Raw genomic sequence first — 15,686 nt, forward strand, 5'->3', positions numbered from 1 at the left:
CCCTTAACTTTTTTTCATATGACAAATGTTAACCTTTGTATTCCGATGCAACATCCTACTGCGCAATTCTGCTGATAGTTTTAAACATTTTAAGCTGCCGTATTAGTAACAGTGTGGTGGCCGAGTGGTTAAGGCGTTGGACTTAAGTTCCAATGGACGTATGTCCGCGTGGGTTCGAACCCCACCCGCACTAGCTATATTTTTGGTACCTTGAAATCGTATAGTTGTATTCAAAAAACGAATCGTATAGGAGATCGAGTATAATTGATATTTTCGATCAAGAATTGCACAAACCAGTAGAAAAAAATTGTCTGCGGTATTTATCTACAGCAGTTGTGTAGAAAATATGTTGCTGTACATTCGGGTTATAAATTGATCGGCTTTTTTAGTCAAGGAAAATGACCAAAATGCTTTACGAATATAGTTCCATTTAACAAAGTTTGGACCATCTTAATACAACCAAGACATAATGATTGTGGACGCATTGAATCCAAGCTCAAAATGACTAGTAATTGAAAAGAATTGCGACCCTTAACTTTTTTTCATATGACAAATGTTAACCTTTGTATTCCGATGCAACATCCTACTGCGCAATTCTGCTGATAGTTTTAAACATTTTAAGCTGCCGTATTAGTAACAGTGTGGTGGCCGAGTGGTTAAGGCGTTGGACTTAAGTTCCAATGGACGTATGTCCGCGTGGGTTCGAACCCCACCCGCACTAGCTATATTTTTGGTACCTTGAAATCGTATAGTTGTATTCAAAAAACGAATCGTATAGGAGATCGAGTATAATTGATATTTTCGATCAAGAATTGCACAAACCAGTAGAAAAAAATTGTCTGCGGTATTTATCTACAGCAGTTGTGTAGAAAATATGTTGCTGTACATTCGGGTTATAAATTGATCGGCTTTTTTAGTCAAGGAAAATGACCAAAATGCTTTACGAATATAGTTCCATTTAACAAAGTTTGGACCATCTTAATACAACCAAGACATAATGATTATGGACGCATTGAATCCAAGCTCAAAATGACTAGTAATTGAAAAGAATTGCGACTCTTAACTTTTTTTCATATGACAAATGTTAACCTTTGTATTCCGATGCAACATCCTACTGCACAATTCTGCTGATAGTTTTAAACATTTTAAGCTGCCGTATTAGTAACAGTGTGGTGGCCGAGTGGTTAAGGCGTTGGACTTAAGTTCCAATGGACGTATGTCCGCGTGGGTTCGAACCCCACCCGCACTAGCTATATTTTTGGTACCTTGAAATCGTATAGTTGTATTCAAAAAACGAATCGTATAGGAGATCGAGTATAATTGATATTTTCGATCAAGAATTGCACAAACCAGTAGAAAAAAATTGTCTGCGGTATTTATCTACAGCAGTTGTGTAGAAAATATGTTGCTGTACATTCGGGTTATAAATTGATCGGCTTTTTTAGTCAAGGAAAATGACCAAAATGCTTTACGAATATAGTTCCATTTAACAAAGTTTGGACCATCTTAATACAACCAAGACATAATGATTGTGGACGCATTGAATCCAAGCTCAAAATGACTAGTAATTGAAAAGAATTGCGACTCTTAACTTTTTTTCATATGACAAATGTTAACCTTTGTATTCCGATGCAACATCCTACTGCGCAATTCTGCTGATAGTTTTAAACATTTTAAGCTGCCGTATTAGTAACAGTGTGGTGGCCGAGTGGTTAAGGCGTTGGACTTAAGTTCCAATGGACGTATGTCCGCGTGGGTTCGAACCCCACCCGCACTAGCTATATTTTTGGTACCTTGAAATCGTATAGTTGTATTCAAAAAACGAATCGTATAGGAGATCGAGTATAATTGATATTTTCGATCAAGAATTGCACAAACCAGTAGAAAAAAATTGTCTGCGGTATTTATCTACAGCAGTTGTGTAGAAAATATGTTGCTGTACATTCGGGTTATAAATTGATCGGCTTTTTTAGTCAAGGAAAATGACCAAAATGCTTTACGAATATAGTTCCATTTAACAAAGTTTGGACCATCTTAATACAACCAAGACATAATGATTGTGGACGCATTGAATCCAAGCTCAAAATGACTAGTAATTGAAAAGAATTGCGACCCTTAACTTTTCTTCATATGACAAATGTTAACCTTTGTATTCCGATGCAACATCCTACTGCGCAATTCTGCTGATAGTTTTAAACATTTTAAGCTGCCGTATTAGTAACAGTGTGGTGGCCGAGTGGTTAAGGCGTTGGACTTAAGTTCCAATGGACGTATGTCCGCGTGGGTTCGAACCCCACCCGCACTAGCTATATTTTTGGTACCTTGAAATCGTATAGTTGTATTCAAAAAACGAATCGTATAGGAGATCGAGTATAATTGATATTTTCGATCAAGAATTGCACAAACCAGTAGAAAAAAATTGTCTGCGGTATTTATCTACAGCAGTTGTGTAGAAAATATGTTGCTGTACATTCGGGTTATAAATTGATCGGCTTTTTTAGTCAAGGAAAATGACCAAAATGCTTTACGAATATAGTTCCATTTAACAAAGTTTGGACCATCTTAATACAACCAAGACATAATGATTGTGGACGCATTGAATCCAAGCTCAAAATGACTAGTAATTGAAAAGAATTGCGACCCTTAACTTTTTTTCATATGACAAATGTTAACCTTTGTATTCCGATGCAACATCCTACTGCGCAATTCTGCTGATAGTTTTAAACATTTTAAGCTGCCGTATTAGTAACAGTGTGGTGGCCGAGTGGTTAAGGCGTTGGACTTAAGTTCCAATGGACGTATGTCCGCGTGGGTTCGAACCCCACCCGCACTAGCTATATTTTTGGTACCTTGAAATCGTATAGTTGTATTCAAAAAACGAATCGTATAGGAGATCGAGTATAATTGATATTTTCGATCAAGAATTGCACAAACCAGTAGAAAAAAATTGTCTGCGGTATTTATCTACAGCAGTTGTGTAGAAAATATGTTGCTGTACATTCGGGTTATAAATTGATCGGCTTTTTTAGTCAAGGAAAATGACCAAAATGCTTTACGAATATAGTTCCATTTAACAAAGTTTGGACCATCTTAATACAACCAAGACATAATGATTGTGGACGCATTGAATCCAAGCTCAAAATGACTAGTAATTGAAAAGAATTGCGACCCTTAACTTTTTTTCATATGACAAATGTTAACCTTTGTATTCCGATGCAACATCCTACTGCGCAATTCTGCTGATAGTTTTAAACATTTTAAGCTGCCGTATTAGTAACAGTGTGGTGGCCGAGTGGTTAAGGCGTTGGACTTAAGTTCCAATGGACGTATGTCCGCGTGGGTTCGAACCCCACCCGCACTAGCTATATTTTTGGTACCTTGAAATCGTATAGTTGTATTCAAAAAACGAATCGTATAGGAGATCGAGTATAATTGATATTTTCGATCAAGAATTGCACAAACCAGTAGAAAAAAATTGTCTGCGGTATTTATCTACAGCAGTTGTGTAGAAAATATGTTGCTGTACATTCGGGTTATAAATTGATCGGCTTTTTTAGTCAAGGAAAATGACCAAAATGCTTTACGAATATAGTTCCATTTAACAAAGTTTGGACCATCTTAATACAACCAAGACATAATGATTATGGACGCATTGAATCCAAGCTCAAAATGACTAGTAATTGAAAAGAATTGCGACTCTTAACTTTTTTTCATATGACAAATGTTAACCTTTGTATTCCGATGCAACATCCTACTGCACAATTCTGCTGATAGTTTTAAACATTTTAAGCTGCCGTATTAGTAACAGTGTGGTGGCCGAGTGGTTAAGGCGTTGGACTTAAGTTCCAATGGACGTATGTCCGCGTGGGTTCGAACCCCACCCGCACTAGCTATATTTTTGGTACCTTGAAATCGTATAGTTGTATTCAAAAAACGAATCGTATAGGAGATCGAGTATAATTGATATTTTCGATCAAGAATTGCACAAACCAGTAGAAAAAAATTGTCTGCGGTATTTATCTACAGCAGTTGTGTAGAAAATATGTTGCTGTACATTCGGGTTATAAATTGATCGGCTTTTTTAGTCAAGGAAAATGACCAAAATGCTTTACGAATATAGTTCCATTTAACAAAGTTTGGACCATCTTAATACAACCAAGACATAATGATTGTGGACGCATTGAATCCAAGCTCAAAATGACTAGTAATTGAAAAGAATTGCGACTCTTAACTTTTTTTCATATGACAAATGTTAACCTTTGTATTCCGATGCAACATCCTACTGCGCAATTCTGCTGATAGTTTTAAACATTTTAAGCTGCCGTATTAGTAACAGTGTGGTGGCCGAGTGGTTAAGGCGTTGGACTTAAGTTCCAATGGACGTATGTCCGCGTGGGTTCGAACCCCACCCGCACTAGCTATATTTTTGGTACCTTGAAATCGTATAGTTGTATTCAAAAAACGAATCGTATAGGAGATCGAGTATAATTGATATTTTCGATCAAGAATTGCACAAACCAGTAGAAAAAAATTGTCTGCGGTATTTATCTACAGCAGTTGTGTAGAAAATATGTTGCTGTACATTCGGGTTATAAATTGATCGGCTTTTTTAGTCAAGGAAAATGACCAAAATGCTTTACGAATATAGTTCCATTTAACAAAGTTTGGACCATCTTAATACAACCAAGACATAATGATTGTGGACGCATTGAATCCAAGCTCAAAATGACTAGTAATTGAAAAGAATTGCGACCCTTAACTTTTTTTCATATGACAAATGTTAACCTTTGTATTCCGATGCAACATCCTACTGCGCAATTCTGCTGATAGTTTTAAACATTTTAAGCTGCCGTATTAGTAACAGTGTGGTGGCCGAGTGGTTAAGGCGTTGGACTTAAGTTCCAATGGACGTATGTCCGCGTGGGTTCGAACCCCACCCGCACTAGCTATATTTTTGGTACCTTGAAATCGTATAGTTGTATTCAAAAAACGAATCGTATAGGAGATCGAGTATAATTGATATTTTCGATCAAGAATTGCACAAACCAGTAGAAAAAAATTGTCTGCGGTATTTATCTACAGCAGTTGTGTAGAAAATATGTTGCTGTACATTCGGGTTATAAATTGATCGGCTTTTTTAGTCAAGGAAAATGACCAAAATGCTTTACGAATATAGTTCCATTTAACAAAGTTTGGACCATCTTAATACAACCAAGACATAATGATTGTGGACGCATTGAATCCAAGCTCAAAATGACTAGTAATTGAAAAGAATTGCGACTCTTAACTTTTTTTCATATGACAAATGTTAACCTTTGTATTCCGATGCAACATCCTACTGCGCAATTCTGCTGATAGTTTTAAACATTTTAAGCTGCCGTATTAGTAACAGTGTGGTGGCCGAGTGGTTAAGGCGTTGGACTTAAGTTCCAATGGACGTATGTCCGCGTGGGTTCGAACCCCACCCGCACTAGCTATATTTTTGGTACCTTGAAATCGTATAGTTGTATTCAAAAAACGAATCGTATAGGAGATCGAGTATAATTGATATTTTCGATCAAGAATTGCACAAATCAGTAGAAAAAAATTGTCTGCGGTATTTATCTACAGCAGTTGTGTAGAAAATATGTTGCTGTACATTCGGGTTATAAATTGATCGGCTTTTTTAGTCAAGGAAAATGACCAAAATGCTTTACGAATATAGTTCCATTTAACAAAGTTTGGACCATCTTAATACAACCAAGACATAATGATTGTGGACGCATTGAATCCAAGCTCAAAATGACTAGTAATTGAAAAGAATTGCGACCCTTAACTTTTTTTCATATGACAAATGTTAACCTTTGTATTCCGATGCAACATCCTACTGCGCAATTCTGCTGATAGTTTTAAACATTTTAAGCTGCCGTATTAGTAACAGTGTGGTGGCCGAGTGGTTAAGGCGTTGGACTTAAGTTCCAATGGACGTATGTCCGCGTGGGTTCGAACCCCACCCGCACTAGCTATATTTTTGGTACCTTGAAATCGTATAGTTGTATTCAAAAAACGAATCGTATAGGAGATCGAGTATAATTGATATTTTCGATCAAGAATTGCACAAACCAGTAGAAAAAAAAATGTCTGCGGTATTTATCTACAGTAGTTGTGTGGAAAATATGTTGCTGTACATTCGGGTTATAAATTGATCGGCTTTTTTAGTCAAGGAAAATGACCAAAATGCTTTACGAATATAGTTCCATTTAACAAAGTTTGGACCATCTTAATACAACCAAGACATAATGATTGTGGACGCATTGAATCCAAGCTCAAAATGACTAGTAATTGAAAAGAATTGCGACCCTTAACTTTTTTTCATATGACAAATGTTAACCTTTGTATTCCGATGCAACATCCTACTGCGCAATTCTGCTGATAGTTTTAAACATTTTAAGCTGCCGTATTAGTAACAGTGTGGTGGCCGAGTGGTTAAGGCGTTGGACTTAAGTTCCAATGGACGTATGTCCGCGTGGGTTCGAACCCCACCCGCACTAGCTATATTTTTGGTACCTTGAAATCGTATAGTTGTATTCAAAAAACGAATCGTATAGGAGATCGAGTATAATTGATATTTTCGATCAAGAATTGCACAAACCAGTAGAAAAAAATTGTCTGCGGTATTTATCTACAGCAGTTGTGTAGAAAATATGTTGCTGTACATTCGGGTTATAAATTGATCGGCTTTTTTAGTCAAGGAAAATGACCAAAATGCTTTACGAATATAGTTCCATTTAACAAAGTTTGGACCATCTTAATACAACCAAGACATAATGATTGTGGACGCATTGAATCCAAGCTCAAAATGACTAGTAATTGAAAAGAATTGCGACCCTTAACTTTTTTTCATATGACAAATGTTAACCTTTGTATTCCGATGCAACATCCTACTGCGCAATTCTGCTGATAGTTTTAAACATTTTAAGCTGCCGTATTAGTAACAGTGTGGTGGCCGAGTGGTTAAGGCGTTGGACTTAAGTTCCAATGGACGTATGTCCGCGTGGGTTCGAACCCCACCCGCACTAGCTATATTTTTGGTACCTTGAAATCGTATAGTTGTATTCAAAAAACGAATCGTATAGGAGATCGAGTATAATTGATATTTTCGATCAAGAATTGCACAAACCAGTAGAAAAAAAAAATGTCTGCGGTATTTATCTACAGTAGTTTTGTGGAAAATATGTTGCTGTACATTCGGGTTATAAATTGATCGGCTTTTTTAGTCAAGGAAAATGACCAAAATGCTTTACGAATATAGTTCCATTTAACAAAGTTTGGACCATCTTAATACAACCAAGACATAATGATTATGGACGCATTGAATCCAAGCTCAAAATGACTAGTAATTGAAAAGAATTGCGACCCTTAACTTTTTTTTCATAAGACAAATGTTAACCTTTGTATTCCGATGCAACATCCTACTGCGCAATTCTGCTGATAGTTTTAAACATTTTAAGCTGCCGTATTAGTAACAGTGTGGTGGCCGAGTGGTTAAGGCGTTGGACTTAAGTTCCAATGGACGTATGTCCGCGTGGGTTCGAACCCCACCCGCACTAGCTATATTTTTGGTACCTTGAAATCGTATAGTTGTATTCAAAAAACGAATCGTATAGGAGATCGAGTATAATTGATATTTTCGATCAAGAATTGCACAAACCAGTAGAAAAAAAAATGTCTGCGGTATTTATCTACAGTAGTTGTGTGGAAAATATGTTGCTGTACATTCGGGTTATAAATTGATCGGCTTTTTTAGTCAAGGAAAATGACCAAAATGCTTTACGAATATAGTTCCATTTAACAAAGTTTGGACCATCTTAATACAACCAAGACATAATGATTGTGGACGCATTGAATCCAAGCTCAAAATGACTAGTAATTGAAAAGAATTGCGACCCTTAACTTTTTTTCATATGACAAATGTTAACCTTTGTATTCCGATGCAACATCCTACTGCGCAATTCTGCTGATAGTTTTAAACATTTTAAGCTGCCGTATTAGTAACAGTGTGGTGGCCGAGTGGTTAAGGCGTTGGACTTAAGTTCCAATGGACGTATGTCCGCGTGGGTTCGAACCCCACCCGCACTAGCTATATTTTTGGTACCTTGAAATCGTATAGTTGTATTCAAAAAACGAATCGTATAGGAGATCGAGTATAATTGATATTTTCGATCAAGAATTGCACAAACCAGTAGAAAAAAATTGTCTGCGGTATTTATCTACAGCAGTTGTGTAGAAAATATGTTGCTGTACATTCGGGTTATAAATTGATCGGCTTTTTTAGTCAAGGAAAATGACCAAAATGCTTTACGAATATAGTTCCATTTAACAAAGTTTGGACCATCTTAATACAACCAAGACATAATGATTGTGGACGCATTGAATCCAAGCTCAAAATGACTAGTAATTGAAAAGAATTGCGACCCTTAACTTTTTTTCATATGACAAATGTTAACCTTTGTATTCCGATGCAACATCCTACTGCGCAATTCTGCTGATAGTTTTAAACATTTTAAGCTGCCGTATTAGTAACAGTGTGGTGGCCGAGTGGTTAAGGCGTTGGACTTAAGTTCCAATGGACGTATGTCCGCGTGGGTTCGAACCCCACCCGCACTAGCTATATTTTTGGTACCTTGAAATCGTATAGTTGTATTCAAAAAACGAATCGTATAGGAGATCGAGTATAATTGATATTTTCGATCAAGAATTGCACAAACCAGTAGAAAAAAAAATGTCTGCGGTATTTATCTACAGTAGTTTTGTGGAAAATATGTTGCTGTACATTCGGGTTATAAATTGATCGGCTTTTTTAGTCAAGGAAAATGACCAAAATGCTTTACGAATATAGTTCCATTTAACAAAGTTTGGACCATCTTAATACAACCAAGACATAATGATTATGGACGCATTGAATCCAAGCTCAAAATGACTAGTAATTGAAAAGAATTGCGACCCTTAACTTTTTTTTCATAAGACAAATGTTAACCTTTGTATTCCGATGCAACATCCTACTGCGCAATTCTGCTGATAGTTTTAAACATTTTAAGCTGCCGTATTAGTAACAGTGTGGTGGCCGAGTGGTTAAGGCGTTGGACTTAAGTTCCAATGGACGTATGTCCGCGTGGGTTCGAACCCCACCCGCACTAGCTATATTTTTGGTACCTTGAAATCGTATAGTTATATTCAAAAAACGAATCGTATAGGAGATCGAGTATAATTGATATTTTCGATCAAGAATTGCACAAACCAGTAGAAAAAAATTGTCTGCGGTATTTATCTACAGCAGTTGTGTAGAAAATATGTTGCTGTACATTCGGGTTATAAATTGATCGGCTTTTTTAGTCAAGGAAAATGACCAAAATGCTTTACGAATATAGTTCCATTTAACAAAGTTTGGACCATCTTAATACAACCAAGACATAATGATTGTGGACGCATTGAATCCAAGCTCAAAATGACTAGTAATTGAAAAGAATTGCGACTCTTAACTTTTTTTCATATGACAAATGTTAACCTTTGTATTCCGATGCAACATCCTACTGCGCAATTCTGCTGATAGTTTTAAACATTTTAAGCTGCCGTATTAGTAACAGTGTGGTGGCCGAGTGGTTAAGGCGTTGGACTTAAGTTCCAATGGACGTATGTCCGCGTGGGTTCGAACCCCACCCGCACTAGCTATATTTTTGGTACCTTGAAATCGTATAGTTGTATTCAAAAAACGAATCGTATAGGAGATCGAGTATAATTGATATTTTCGATCAAGAATTGCACAAACCAGTAGAAAAAAATTGTCTGCGGTATTTATCTACAGCAGTTGTGTAGAAAATATGTTGCTGTACATTCGGGTTATAAATTGATCGGCTTTTTTAGTCAAGGAAAATGACCAAAATGCTTTACGAATATAGTTCCATTTAACAAAGTTTGGACCATCTTAATACAACCAAGACATAATGATTGTGGACGCATTGAATCCAAGCTCAAAATGACTAGTAATTGAAAAGAATTGCGACCCTTAACTTTTTTTCATATGACAAATGTTAACCTTTGTATTCCGATGCAACATCCTACTGCGCAATTCTGCTGATAGTTTTAAACATTTTAAGCTGCCGTATTAGTAACAGTGTGGTGGCCGAGTGGTTAAGGCGTTGGACTTAAGTTCCAATGGACGTATGTCCGCGTGGGTTCGAACCCCACCCGCACTAGCTATATTTTTGGTACCTTGAAATCGTATAGTTGTATTCAAAAAACGAATCGTATAGGAGATCGAGTATAATTGATATTTTCGATCAAGAATTGCACAAACCAGTAGAAAAAAAAATGTCTGCGGTATTTATCTACAGTAGTTGTGTGGAAAATATGTTGCTGTACATTCGGGTTATAAATTGATCGGCTTTTTTAGTCAAGGAAAATGACCAAAATGCTTTACGAATATAGTTCCATTTAACAAAGTTTGGACCATCTTAATACAACCAAGACATAATGATTGTGGACGCATTGAATCCAAGCTCAAAATGACTAGTAATTGAAAAGAATTGCGACCCTTAACTTTTTTTCATATGACAAATGTTAACCTTTGTATTCCGATGCAACATCCTACTGCGCAATTCTGCTGATAGTTTTAAACATTTTAAGCTGCCGTATTAGTAACAGTGTGGTGGCCGAGTGGTTAAGGCGTTGGACTTAAGTTCCAATGGACGTATGTCCGCGTGGGTTCGAACCCCACCCGCACTAGCTATATTTTTGGTACCTTGAAATCGTATAGTTGTATTCAAAAAACGAATCGTATAGGAGATCGAGTATAATTGATATTTTCGATCAAGAATTGCACAAACCAGTAGAAAAAAATTGTCTGCGGTATTTATCTACAGCAGTTGTGTAGAAAATATGTTGCTGTACATTCGGGTTATAAATTGATCGGCTTTTTTAGTCAAGGAAAATGACCAAAATGCTTTACGAATATAGTTCCATTTAACAAAGTTTGGACCATCTTAATACAACCAAGACATAATGATTGTGGACGCATTGAATCCAAGCTCAAAATGACTAGTAATTGAAAAGAATTGCGACCCTTAACTTTTTTTCATATGACAAATGTTAACCTTTGTATTCCGATGCAACATCCTACTGCGCAATTCTGCTGATAGTTTTAAACATTTTAAGCTGCCGTATTAGTAACAGTGTGGTGGCCGAGTGGTTAAGGCGTTGGACTTAAGTTCCAATGGACGTATGTCCGCGTGGGTTCGAACCCCACCCGCACTAGCTATATTTTTGGTACCTTGAAATCGTATAGTTGTATTCAAAAAACGAATCGTATAGGAGATCGAGTATAATTGATATTTTCGATCAAGAATTGCACAAACCAGTAGAAAAAAAAATGTCTGCGGTATTTATCTACAGTAGTTTTGTGGAAAATATGTTGCTGTACATTCGGGTTATAAATTGATCGGCTTTTTTAGTCAAGGAAAATGACCAAAATGCTTTACGAATATAGTTCCATTTAACAAAGTTTGGACCATCTTAATACAACCAAGACATAATGATTGTGGACGCATTGAATCCAAGCTCAAAATGACTAGTAATTGAAAAGAATTGCGACCCTTAACTTTTTTTCATATGACAAATGTTAACCTTTGTATTCCGATGCAACATCCTACTGCGCAATTCTGCTGATAGTTTTAAACATTTTAAGCTGCCGTATTAGTAACAGTGTGGTGGCCGAGTGGTTAAGGCGTTGGACTTAAGTTCCAATGGACGTATGTCCGCGTGGGTTCGAACCCCACCCGCACTAGCTATATTTTTGGTACCTTGAAATCGTATAGTTGTATTCAAAAAACGAATCGTATAGGAGATCGAGTATAATTGATATTTTCGATCAAGAATTGCACAAACCAGTAGAAAAAAATTGTCTGCGGTATTTATCTACAGCAGTTGTGTAGAAAATATGTTGCTGTACATTCGGGTTATAAATTGATCGGCTTTTTTAGTCAAGGAAAATGACCAAAATGCTTTACGAATATAGTTCCATTTAACAAAGTTTGGACCATCTTAATACAACCAAGACATAATGATTGTGGACGCATTGAATCCAAGCTCAAAATGACTAGTAATTGAAAAGAATTGCGACCCTTAACTTTTTTTCATATGACAAATGTTAACCTTTGTATTCCGATGCAACATCCTACTGCGCAATTCTGCTGATAGTTTTAAACATTTTAAGCTGCCGTATTAGTAACAGTGTGGTGGCCGAGTGGTTAAGGCGTTGGACTTAAGTTCCAATGGACGTATGTCCGCGTGGGTTCGAACCCCACCCGCACTAGCTATATTTTTGGTACCTTGAAATCGTATAGTTGTATTCAAAAAACGAATCGTATAGGAGATCGAGTATAATTGATATTTTCGATCAAGAATTGCACAAACCAGTAGAAAAAAAAATGTCTGCGGTATTTATCTACAGTAGTTTTGTGGAAAATATGTTGCTGTACATTCGGGTTATAAATTGATCGGCTTTTTTAGTCAAGGAAAATGACCAAAATGCTTTACGAATATAGTTCCATTTAACAAAGTTTGGACCATCTTAATACAACCAAGACATAATGATTATGGACGCATTGAATCCAAGCTCAAAATGACTAGTAATTGAAAAGAATTGCGACCCTTAACTTTTTTTTCATAAGACAAATGTTAACCTTTGTATTCCGATGCAACATCCTACTGCGCAATTCTGCTGATAGTTTTAAACATTTTAAGCTGCCGTATTAGTAACAGTGTGGTGGCCGAGTGGTTAAGGCGTTGGACTTAAGTTCCAATGGACGTATGTCCGCGTGGGTTCGAACCCCACCCGCACTAGCTATATTTTTGGTACCTTGAAATCGTATAGTTATATTCAAAAAACGAATCGTATAGGAGATCGAGTATAATTGATATTTTCGATCAAGAATTGCACAAACCAGTAGAAAAAAATTGTCTGCGGTATTTATCTACAGCAGTTGTGTAGAAAATATGTTGCTGTACATTCGGGTTATAAATTGATCGGCTTTTTTAGTCAAGGAAAATGACCAAAATGCTTTACGAATATAGTTCCATTTAACAAAGTTTGGACCATCTTAATACAACCAAGACATAATGATTATGGACGCATTGAATCCAAGCTCAAAATGACTAGTAATTGAAAAGAATTGCGACTCTTAACTTTTTTTCATATGACAAATGTTAACCTTTGTATTCCGATGCAACATCCTACTGCGCAATTCTGCTGATAGTTTTAAACATTTTAAGCTGCCGTATTAGTAACAGTGTGGTGGCCGAGTGGTTAAGGCGTTGGACTTAAGTTCCAATGGACGTATGTCCGCGTGGGTTCGAACCCCACCCGCACTAGCTATATTTTTGGTACCTTGAAATCGTATAGTTGTATTCAAAAAACGAATCGTATAGGAGATCGAGTATAATTGATATTTTCGATCAAGAATTGCACAAACCAGTAGAAAAAAATTGTCTGCGGTATTTATCTACAGCAGTTGTGTAGAAAATATGTTGCTGTACATTCGGGTTATAAATTGATCGGCTTTTTTAGTCAAGGAAAATGACCAAAATGCTTTACGAATATAGTTCCATTTAACAAAGTTTGGACCATCTTAATACAACCAAGACATAATGATTGTGGACGCATTGAATCCAAGCTCAAAATGACTAGTAATTGAAAAGAATTGCGACCCTTAACTTTTTTTCATATGACAAATGTTAACCTTTGTATTCCGATGCAACATCCTACTGCGCAATTCTGCTGATAGTTTTAAACATTTTAAGCTGCCGTATTAGTAACAGTGTGGTGGCCGAGTGGTTAAGGCGTTGGACTTAAGTTCCAATGGACGTATGTCCGCGTGGGTTCGAACCCCACCCGCACTAGCTATATTTTTGGTACCTTGAAATCGTATAGTTGTATTCAAAAAACGAATCGTATAGGAGATCGAGTATAATTGATATTTTCGATCAAGAATTGCACAAACCAGTAGAAAAAAAAATGTCTGCGGTATTTATCTACAGTAGTTGTGTGGAAAATATGTTGCTGTACATTCGGGTTATAAATTGATCGGCTTTTTTAGTCAAGGAAAATGACCAAAATGCTTTACGAATATAGTTCCATTTAACAAAGTTTGGACCATCTTAATACAACCAAGACATAATGATTATGGACGCATTGAATCCAAGCTCAAAATGACTAGTAATTGAAAAGAATTGCGACTCTTAATTTTTTTTATATGACAAATGTTAACCTTTGTATTCCGATGCAACATCCTACTGCGCAATTCTGCTGATAGTTTTAAACATTTTAAGCTGCCGTATTAGTAACAGTGTGGTGGCCGAGTGGTTAAGGCGTTGGACTTAAGTTCCAATGGACGTATGTCCGCGTGGGTTCGAACCCCACCCGCACTAGCTATATTTTTGGTACCTTGAAATCGTATAGTTGTATTCAAAAAACGAATCGTATAGGAGATCGAGTATAATTGATATTTTCGATCAAGAATTGCACAAACCAGTAGAAAAAAATTGTCTGCGGTATTTATCTACAGCAGTTGTGTAGAAAATATGTTGCTGTACATTCGGGTTATAAATTGATCGGCTTTTTTAGTCAAGGAAAATGACCAAAATGCTTTACGAATATAGTTCCATTTAACAAAGTTTGGACCATCTTAATACAACCAAGACATAATGATTGTGGACGCATTGAATTCAAGCTCAAAATGACTAGTAATTGAAAAGAATTGCGACCTTAACTTTTTTTCATATGACAAATGTTAACCTTTGTATTCCGATGCAACATCCTACTGCGCAATTCTGCTGATAGTTTTAAACATTTTAAGCTGCCGTATTAGTAACAGTGTGGTGGCCGAGTGGTTAAGGCGTTGGACTTAAGTTCCAATGGACGTATGTCCGCGTGGGTTCGAACCCCACCCGCACTAGCTATATTTTTGGTACCTTGAAATCGTATAGTTGTATTCAAAAAACGAATCGTATAGGAGATCGAGTATAATTGATATTTTCGATCAAGAATTGCACAAACCAGTAGAAAAAAATTGTCTGCGGTATTTATCTACAGCAGTTGTGTAGAAAATATGTTGCTGTACATTCGGGTTATAAATTGATCGGCTTTTTTAGTCAAGGAAAATGACCAAAATGCTTTACGAATATAGTTCCATTTAACAAAGTTTGGACCATCTTAATACAACCAAGACATAATGATTGTGGACGCATTGAATCCAAGCTCAAAATGACTAGTAATTGAAAAGAATTGCGACTCTTAACTTTTTTTCATATGACAAATGTTAACCTTTGTATTCCGATGCAACATCCTACTGCGCAATTCTGCTGATAGTTTTAAACATTTTAAGCTGCCGTATTAGTAACAGTGTGGTGGCCGAGTGGTTAAGGCGTTGGACTTAAGTTCCAATGGACGTATGTCCGCGTGGGTTCGAACCCCACCCGCACTAGCTATATTTTTGGTACCTTGAAATCGTATAGTTGTATTCAAAAAACGAATCGTATAGGAGATCGAGTATAATTGATATTTTCGATCAAGAATTGCACAAACCAGTAGAAAAAAATTGTCTGCGGTATTTATCTACAGCAGTTGTGTAGAAAATATGTTGCTGTACATTCGG

The 15,686-nt window shown here is 36.6% G+C and overlaps 30 non-coding genes across 30 annotated transcripts; all 30 read left to right on the top strand.

Annotated features, from left to right (window-relative positions):
* Positions 1 to 110: 110 nt before the first annotated feature.
* Positions 111 to 193, top strand: Trnal-uaa (transfer RNA leucine (anticodon UAA)). Its single transcript has one exon. It is a non-coding gene; the product is annotated as a tRNA-Leu (tRNA).
* A 445-nt stretch (positions 194 to 638) lies between these two features.
* Trnal-uaa (transfer RNA leucine (anticodon UAA)) lies at positions 639 to 721 on the top strand. Its single transcript has one exon. It is a non-coding gene; the product is annotated as a tRNA-Leu (tRNA).
* Positions 722 to 1,166: 445 nt separating this feature from the next.
* Trnal-uaa (transfer RNA leucine (anticodon UAA)) lies at positions 1,167 to 1,249 on the top strand. The gene has a single exon. It is a non-coding gene; the product is annotated as a tRNA-Leu (tRNA).
* Positions 1,250 to 1,694: 445 nt separating this feature from the next.
* Trnal-uaa (transfer RNA leucine (anticodon UAA)) lies at positions 1,695 to 1,777 on the top strand. The gene has a single exon. It is a non-coding gene; the product is annotated as a tRNA-Leu (tRNA).
* Positions 1,778 to 2,222: 445 nt separating this feature from the next.
* On the top strand, positions 2,223 to 2,305 carry Trnal-uaa (transfer RNA leucine (anticodon UAA)). The gene has a single exon. It is a non-coding gene; the product is annotated as a tRNA-Leu (tRNA).
* A 445-nt stretch (positions 2,306 to 2,750) lies between these two features.
* Trnal-uaa (transfer RNA leucine (anticodon UAA)) lies at positions 2,751 to 2,833 on the top strand. The gene has a single exon. It is a non-coding gene; the product is annotated as a tRNA-Leu (tRNA).
* A 445-nt stretch (positions 2,834 to 3,278) lies between these two features.
* On the top strand, positions 3,279 to 3,361 carry Trnal-uaa (transfer RNA leucine (anticodon UAA)). The gene has a single exon. It is a non-coding gene; the product is annotated as a tRNA-Leu (tRNA).
* Positions 3,362 to 3,806: 445 nt separating this feature from the next.
* Trnal-uaa (transfer RNA leucine (anticodon UAA)) lies at positions 3,807 to 3,889 on the top strand. The gene has a single exon. It is a non-coding gene; the product is annotated as a tRNA-Leu (tRNA).
* A 445-nt stretch (positions 3,890 to 4,334) lies between these two features.
* On the top strand, positions 4,335 to 4,417 carry Trnal-uaa (transfer RNA leucine (anticodon UAA)). The gene has a single exon. It is a non-coding gene; the product is annotated as a tRNA-Leu (tRNA).
* Positions 4,418 to 4,862: 445 nt separating this feature from the next.
* Trnal-uaa (transfer RNA leucine (anticodon UAA)) lies at positions 4,863 to 4,945 on the top strand. Its single transcript has one exon. It is a non-coding gene; the product is annotated as a tRNA-Leu (tRNA).
* A 445-nt stretch (positions 4,946 to 5,390) lies between these two features.
* Positions 5,391 to 5,473, top strand: Trnal-uaa (transfer RNA leucine (anticodon UAA)). The gene has a single exon. It is a non-coding gene; the product is annotated as a tRNA-Leu (tRNA).
* A 445-nt stretch (positions 5,474 to 5,918) lies between these two features.
* On the top strand, positions 5,919 to 6,001 carry Trnal-uaa (transfer RNA leucine (anticodon UAA)). Its single transcript has one exon. It is a non-coding gene; the product is annotated as a tRNA-Leu (tRNA).
* A 446-nt stretch (positions 6,002 to 6,447) lies between these two features.
* Trnal-uaa (transfer RNA leucine (anticodon UAA)) lies at positions 6,448 to 6,530 on the top strand. Its single transcript has one exon. It is a non-coding gene; the product is annotated as a tRNA-Leu (tRNA).
* A 445-nt stretch (positions 6,531 to 6,975) lies between these two features.
* On the top strand, positions 6,976 to 7,058 carry Trnal-uaa (transfer RNA leucine (anticodon UAA)). Its single transcript has one exon. It is a non-coding gene; the product is annotated as a tRNA-Leu (tRNA).
* Positions 7,059 to 7,506: 448 nt separating this feature from the next.
* Trnal-uaa (transfer RNA leucine (anticodon UAA)) lies at positions 7,507 to 7,589 on the top strand. The gene has a single exon. It is a non-coding gene; the product is annotated as a tRNA-Leu (tRNA).
* Positions 7,590 to 8,035: 446 nt separating this feature from the next.
* Trnal-uaa (transfer RNA leucine (anticodon UAA)) lies at positions 8,036 to 8,118 on the top strand. The gene has a single exon. It is a non-coding gene; the product is annotated as a tRNA-Leu (tRNA).
* A 445-nt stretch (positions 8,119 to 8,563) lies between these two features.
* On the top strand, positions 8,564 to 8,646 carry Trnal-uaa (transfer RNA leucine (anticodon UAA)). The gene has a single exon. It is a non-coding gene; the product is annotated as a tRNA-Leu (tRNA).
* Positions 8,647 to 9,093: 447 nt separating this feature from the next.
* On the top strand, positions 9,094 to 9,176 carry Trnal-uaa (transfer RNA leucine (anticodon UAA)). The gene has a single exon. It is a non-coding gene; the product is annotated as a tRNA-Leu (tRNA).
* Positions 9,177 to 9,621: 445 nt separating this feature from the next.
* On the top strand, positions 9,622 to 9,704 carry Trnal-uaa (transfer RNA leucine (anticodon UAA)). The gene has a single exon. It is a non-coding gene; the product is annotated as a tRNA-Leu (tRNA).
* A 445-nt stretch (positions 9,705 to 10,149) lies between these two features.
* Trnal-uaa (transfer RNA leucine (anticodon UAA)) lies at positions 10,150 to 10,232 on the top strand. The gene has a single exon. It is a non-coding gene; the product is annotated as a tRNA-Leu (tRNA).
* A 446-nt stretch (positions 10,233 to 10,678) lies between these two features.
* Positions 10,679 to 10,761, top strand: Trnal-uaa (transfer RNA leucine (anticodon UAA)). Its single transcript has one exon. It is a non-coding gene; the product is annotated as a tRNA-Leu (tRNA).
* Positions 10,762 to 11,206: 445 nt separating this feature from the next.
* On the top strand, positions 11,207 to 11,289 carry Trnal-uaa (transfer RNA leucine (anticodon UAA)). The gene has a single exon. It is a non-coding gene; the product is annotated as a tRNA-Leu (tRNA).
* Positions 11,290 to 11,735: 446 nt separating this feature from the next.
* On the top strand, positions 11,736 to 11,818 carry Trnal-uaa (transfer RNA leucine (anticodon UAA)). Its single transcript has one exon. It is a non-coding gene; the product is annotated as a tRNA-Leu (tRNA).
* A 445-nt stretch (positions 11,819 to 12,263) lies between these two features.
* On the top strand, positions 12,264 to 12,346 carry Trnal-uaa (transfer RNA leucine (anticodon UAA)). Its single transcript has one exon. It is a non-coding gene; the product is annotated as a tRNA-Leu (tRNA).
* A 447-nt stretch (positions 12,347 to 12,793) lies between these two features.
* Positions 12,794 to 12,876, top strand: Trnal-uaa (transfer RNA leucine (anticodon UAA)). Its single transcript has one exon. It is a non-coding gene; the product is annotated as a tRNA-Leu (tRNA).
* Positions 12,877 to 13,321: 445 nt separating this feature from the next.
* On the top strand, positions 13,322 to 13,404 carry Trnal-uaa (transfer RNA leucine (anticodon UAA)). The gene has a single exon. It is a non-coding gene; the product is annotated as a tRNA-Leu (tRNA).
* Positions 13,405 to 13,849: 445 nt separating this feature from the next.
* Trnal-uaa (transfer RNA leucine (anticodon UAA)) lies at positions 13,850 to 13,932 on the top strand. Its single transcript has one exon. It is a non-coding gene; the product is annotated as a tRNA-Leu (tRNA).
* Positions 13,933 to 14,377: 445 nt separating this feature from the next.
* Positions 14,378 to 14,460, top strand: Trnal-uaa (transfer RNA leucine (anticodon UAA)). Its single transcript has one exon. It is a non-coding gene; the product is annotated as a tRNA-Leu (tRNA).
* A 444-nt stretch (positions 14,461 to 14,904) lies between these two features.
* Positions 14,905 to 14,987, top strand: Trnal-uaa (transfer RNA leucine (anticodon UAA)). The gene has a single exon. It is a non-coding gene; the product is annotated as a tRNA-Leu (tRNA).
* Positions 14,988 to 15,432: 445 nt separating this feature from the next.
* Positions 15,433 to 15,515, top strand: Trnal-uaa (transfer RNA leucine (anticodon UAA)). The gene has a single exon. It is a non-coding gene; the product is annotated as a tRNA-Leu (tRNA).
* The last annotated feature ends 171 nt before the right edge of the window (positions 15,516 to 15,686 follow it).

This window comes from Perna viridis, chromosome 5, assembly GCF_037379345.1.
Source record: "Perna viridis isolate PV_CMFRI_1.1 ecotype Kerala chromosome 5, ASM3737934v1, whole genome shotgun sequence".
In the NCBI taxonomy this organism is placed as follows: domain Eukaryota; kingdom Metazoa; phylum Mollusca; class Bivalvia; order Mytilida; family Mytilidae; genus Perna; species Perna viridis.